Below are 6,097 nucleotides of genomic sequence, written 5' to 3' on the forward strand. Positions count from 1 at the left end.
CACCCTTTCTCTTCTCCTTCCACCATTCCAGGGACTAAGTACAGGACTATGTCTAGTTCCAAGAGGTCTAGGGACAAAGGTCTCTCCCAGAAGACAGGCGTTTGTAAAAACAAACAAGAGTACATTTATAAAGGGATTATCTTACTTCCTCTACTTTTAACATACTTTGAGCATTATAACTTATTTTATTATTTAATGCATGCAATAATAACTAAAATGCGCATATAGAACAATGGTTAGGCCATCTGAACTAATCTAACCCATGGGCAAAGAACCCTTCTCTCTGCAAACTTCCTCCTCCCCATCACCCACCACCACCCAATGAGCAGTCAGCATACCCTCTAAGACATCAACTTTAACAATTCTGTCCCCAAAATGCAACCACTCCTATAATATTAAAAAAAAAAAAAAACTTGAAGGGTATTACTTTAGCCCTTTTAACATATTTTTGTGCATTTTTAAACATCTAGGAAGATGAGCTGTTTCAAACAGGACTTAAGTTTCACTATACACACAGTACCATTGAGTAAATGGTGCACATACATAACAAAGGCTATAATTTCAATATGTTTTCTAACTAGGAACATTCTGGCCTAGAATCCTTCCCCTTCCTACCTCTATCAACCCAGGGGACAAGTATAAGCATCTGCAATGCTTAGAAGGGATTTTTTAATTTTAATTTTTATTTATTTATTTTTTTAAGACAGAGTCTCATTCTGTCGCCCAGGTTGGAGTACAGTAGTGCAATCTCGGCTCATTGAAACCTCCGTCTCCCGGGTTCAGACGATTCTCCTGCCTCAGCCTTCTGAGTAGCTGGGATTACAGGCACATGCCACCATGCCTGGCTAATATTTTTTTTTTGTATTTTTAGTAGAGATGGGGTTTCACCATGTTGGTCAGGCTGGTCTCGAACTCCTGACCTCATGATCCACCCACCTCGGCCTCCCAAAGTGCTGGGATTACAGGCATGAGCCACTGCGCCCAGCCTGGAATTTCTTTTTTTTTTTTTTTTTTTTTTTTGAGACAGAGTCTCGCTCTATCACCCAGGCTGGAGTGCAATGGTGCAATCTTGGCTCACTGCAAACTCTGCCTTCCAGGTTCAAGCCATTCTCCTGCCTCAGCCTCTGGAGCAGCTGAGGTTATAGGCACCCACCACTATTTCTAGCGAATTTTTGTATTTTTAGTGGAGATGGGGCTTCGTCATGTTGGCCAGGCTGATCTCAAACTCCTGACCTCAGGTGATCCACCTGCCTGGGCCTCGTAAAGTGGTGGGATTACAGGTGTGAGCCACCACGCCTGGCCTTACAAGGGATTTTAACAATTTCACTTCCATAAGTGTTTTTAAGAACAGTCTTTCCTATGAATTTTAACATAAAGTGTACTCAGTGTATTAGTTTACTAACTTCACTTTTGTCATATGCTGGCAAGCTCTTTAACATCTTGAAAGACTAGATGTTGTAAAGCAGGACTCATTTGACCGTTATATATGCTAGATACACAGCAAAGTAAAATTAAACGCACAGACGTAAGGGACAACGGTCAAATGTTGTTCACCATAAACACTCTTGTATAAAGCCTTTTGAACTTTCTTCTCCTCCTTCATCCCTGAACTAGCACAAATATAATAATGTGTACTGCTCAGAGAAGTGGCGTGACCAATTTCTAAAAGAATATTTCATATGAGTTTTAACAAAAGGATATCTACAAAATGTATTACTTACTACCTCTACTTTTAACATACTTGGTCCACTTCTAAATATCTAGAAACAGTAAATGTTTCAAATAAGGACTTAGGCTGGGCGCAGTGGCTCATGCCTGTAATCCCAGCACTTTGGGAGGCCGAGGTGGGTGGATCATGAGGCCAGGAGTTCAAGACCAGCCTGATCAACATAGTGAAACCCCATCTCTACTAAAAATACGAAAATTAGCCGGGAGTGGTGGCATGCACCTGTAGTCCCAGCTACTCGGGAGGCTGAGGCAGGAGAATTGCTTTAATCCAGGAGGTGGAGGTTGCAGTGAGCCGAGACTGCACCACTGCACTCCAGCCTGGGTGACAGAGTGAGACTCCGTCTCAAAAAAATAAAATAAAATAAAAAAATAAATAAATAAATAAAAAATAAAAAAAATAAGGGCTTAAGTTTTCCACTATATACACAGTAATGTTAAATAAATGACACATGTAGCAATGGTTATATCTGAAAGTATCTTCTAAATAGGAACATTCTGGTTTCTTTTTTTTCTTTTTACTTTTTCACTTCCTTGTCAGTGCCAAGGAACATTCTGGTTTGAATCCTTCATTTCTTCCAACTCCTCTCCTCCACCAATCTGGTGGATATAGGGACATGTGTCACTTAGAAGAGATGTTATCATTTCACTTCCAAAAGTCCTTTTCAGAAGACAGCTTTTCATGAATTTTAACACAAACTGTACAAAATGTGTTATTTACTAATATTTAGAGACTAGATATTATAAAACTAGGACTCATTTGTCCAGTATATACACAATACATACTGTACAGAAAAGTTAAGTGAAATGCATGTAACATATAGGGCAATGGATAAACTGAAATTTTCTGTTTATTTATTTGAGATGGAGTTTCGCTTTTGTCACACAGGCTGGAGTGCAATGGCATGATCTCAGCTCACTGCAACCTCCGCCTCCTGGGTTCAAGCGATTTTCCTGCCTCAGCCTCCCAAGTAGTTGGGATTACAGGTGCCTCCCACCTCACTCGGCTGATTTTTGTATTTTTAGTAGAGATGGAGTTTCGCCATGTTGGCCAGGCTGGTCTCGAACTCCTGACCTTAGGTGATCTGCCCGCCTCAGCCTCCCAAAGCGCTGGATTACAGGCATGAGCCACTGCACCCATCCGATAAGCTGAAATTTCTAGTACACAGTAACAAAACACATTTTGCAATTTCTTCCCTCCTATCTCCCTCAACCCAATGAATAACTACAGAGATTATACTGTTCTCAGAGGTATTTCATATTAGAACTTGTCCACTGTATACACAGCACTGTTAAAATTACACGCATGTGGGCCGGGCGCGGTGGCTCACGCCTGTAATCCCAGCACTTTTGGAGGCCAAGGTGGGCGGATCACCTGAGGTCAGGAGTTTGAGACCAGCCTGACCAACATGGAGAAACCCTGTTTCTACTAAAAATACAAAAGTTAGCCAGGCATGGTGGCGGGCACCTGCAATCCCAGCTACTCGGGAAGCTGAGGTAGGAGAACCGCTTGAACTCAGGAGGTGGAGGTTGCAGTGAGCCGAGACTGCACCATTGCACTCCAGCCTGGGCAACAGAGTGAGACTCCATCTCAAAAAAAAAAAATTGCATACATGTAACAATTGATACAGGTTGAGTAATTGAAGTTTTTGCATATAATTTGAGGTATCTTCTAAGTATGACCATCGTGGGCTTGAACCATATGCTCCTCACTTCCTTCTCTCTGTCTTCAATCCAGTGGACTAGTACAGGCATGTGTAATGCTTACAGAGGTTGCACAAACTCATATCCAAAAGTCATCTACAGAGGACAGCGTTTCCTATGAATTTCAATACAAACTGTACAAAATGAGATAATTTTACTAAGACTTGGTCATACACTGGCAGCCTCTTTAACATCTAGAGACTATGTGTTGCAAAATTAGGACTCATTTGTCCATTACATACACTAGATACACAGCAAAACAAAATAAACAAAATGCGCAGAAAAACGGTGTCTGAAAATTTCCAAGTGTGAATGCACTAGCATATAACCTTTTGCAATTCCTTCCCTCCCACCTCCTGCGGTGGTTTAACAATTTTATTTCCAAAAGATAATATTTCTTATGAATTTCAGCAAAAAGATATTTACAAATTGATATTTTACTACCTCTATATTGAACATATGTTGGGTACTTGTAAACATCTACATGGACTAGATGTTTCAGGTAAGGATATTTGTCCTCCATAGACACAGCAGTACTGAATAAACCTCACACATGAAACAATAGTTGCAGTTTTCTTTTCTTTTCTTTCTTTTTTTTTTTGTTCTGATACAGAGTCTGGCTCTGTGATCCAGGCTGGATCTCAGCTGACTGCAACTTCCGCCTCCTGGGTTCAAGCAACTCTTGTGCCTTAGCCTCCCAAGTAGCTGGGATTACAGGCACGTGCCAACATCCCCAGCTAATTTTTGTATTTTCAGTAGAGACGGGGTTTCACCATGTTGGCCAGTCTGGTCTCAAACTCCTGACCTCAGGTGATCCGCCCACCTTGGTCTCCCAAAAAGCTGGGATTACAGGCATGAGCCACTGTGCCTAGCCTGTTTTTTTTTTTCTTTCTTTCTTATTAGAAAATATGGGATGCTTCATGAATTTGCATGTCATCCTCGCACTGGGGCCATGCTAATCTTCTCTGTATCATTCCAGCTTTAGCGTATATGCTGCCAAAGTGAGCACAATAGTTATCATTTGAAAGTGTCTTCAAAATATGAACATTCTGGCCTAAAACTGTTCCCTTCTACACCAACGCAGTGGGCTATAATGCTCAAATTTTCAGATGACGATCTTTCCTAGGAATTTTAAAACAAAATGTACAAAATATATGAGTTTAACTAACTCTACTTTTGCTTTTGTCATACACTGGCAACCTCTCTAACATCTGGAAAGAGTAGCTGTTGTAAATTAGGACTTGTTTCTCTTTTATGTGCACGATATACACAGATAAGTAAAACAAAATGCACAGACAGAAGGGCTAGTGGTTAATCTTGCTTCATTATAAACACAGTGGTGCAGAGTTCATTGTACTTTGAGAGGCTACAGTGAGCTTCCTTCTTCCCCTGAAGCGGTGCACAAACACGACGTGTACTACGCAAAAACATTTCATATGAATTTTAACAAAAGGACTCCTGTAACCCCAGCACTTTGGCAGGCAGAGGTCTGCGGATTGTTTGAGGTCAGGAGTTCAAGACCAGCCTGGCCAACATGGTGAAACCCCAACCATCTCTACTAAAAATACAAAAATTAGCTGGTTGTGGTGGTGCACGCCTGTAATCCCAGCTACTTGGGAGGCTGAGGAAGGAGAATGGCTTGAACCTGGGAGGTGGAGGTCGCAGTGAGCCGAGATCGCGCCACTGCCCTCCAGCCTGGGCAGAGCGAGACTCTGTCTCAAAAAAACAGTTTTACAAAATGTGATATTTTACTACCTCTACTTTTAACATATATCAGGCACTTCAGAATGTCTAGAAAGACTAGATATTTCAAAAAAGTACTTTGCACTGTCAACTATATATAAAGTCGTGAAGAATAAAATGCACACACAAAACAATGATTATGATATGAAAACATTTTCTCCATATGACCTGCCTGGCATAGAACCTTCTCTTCCTTCTCACGGTCTTCTGCTTCATGTCCTCTAACCCCTGTACAAACGTGGACGTGTGTCACTCTTGGTGCTTCTATATTTCAAAAAGTCATTCCCAGCGGGGGTGGCAGGATTGGGGTGGGGTAGCTCATGCTTGTAATCCCAGCACTAAGGGAGGCTGAGGCGGGAGGATTGCTTGAGGCCAGGAGTTCTAGGCCAGCCTGGGAAACATAGCAAGACCCTATCTCTGCAAAAAAATAAAAAATAAAAAAAAATTAACTGGTTATGGTGGCATGTGCATGTAATCCCAGCTACTCAGGAGGCTGAGGTAGGAGGATTGCTTGAGCCCAGGAATTTGAGGCTACAGTGAGCTATGTTCGCATCACTGCATTCCAGCTTAAGTGACAGCAAAATCCTGTCTCAAAAAAAATAAAAAGAAAAAAAAGTCATTTTCTGGAGACATACCTCTTTAAGATTTTTTAGAAAAACAAGTGGATGTTTACAAGATGTGTGATTTTCTGTCACAGTTGGCAACCTCTTTACATCTAGAAGGACTAGATGTAGCAAATATTTTGTTTTGTTTTGTTTTGTTTTTTTTGAGACGGAGTTTCGCTTGTAGGCCAGGCTGGAGTGCAATGGCGCAATCTCGGCTTGCTGCAACCCTCCTGGGTTCAAGCAATTCCCATACCTCAGCCTCTCAAGTAGCTGGGATTACAGGTGCCCGCCACCACACCCAGCTAATTTTTGTATTTTTA

At 41.5% G+C, this 6,097-nt stretch overlaps 1 non-coding gene across 1 annotated transcript; it reads right to left on the reverse strand.

The window, feature by feature from the left end:
- Positions 1-4,331: 4,331 nt before the first annotated feature.
- LOC112129514 (U6 spliceosomal RNA) lies at positions 4,332-4,438 on the reverse strand. The gene has a single exon (XR_002911905.2). It is a non-coding gene; the product is annotated as a U6 spliceosomal RNA (small nuclear RNA).
- Positions 4,439-6,097: the final 1,659 nt, after the last annotated feature.

This window comes from Pongo abelii, chromosome 18, assembly GCF_028885655.2.
Source record: "Pongo abelii isolate AG06213 chromosome 18, NHGRI_mPonAbe1-v2.0_pri, whole genome shotgun sequence".
In the NCBI taxonomy this organism is placed as follows: domain Eukaryota; kingdom Metazoa; phylum Chordata; class Mammalia; order Primates; family Hominidae; genus Pongo; species Pongo abelii.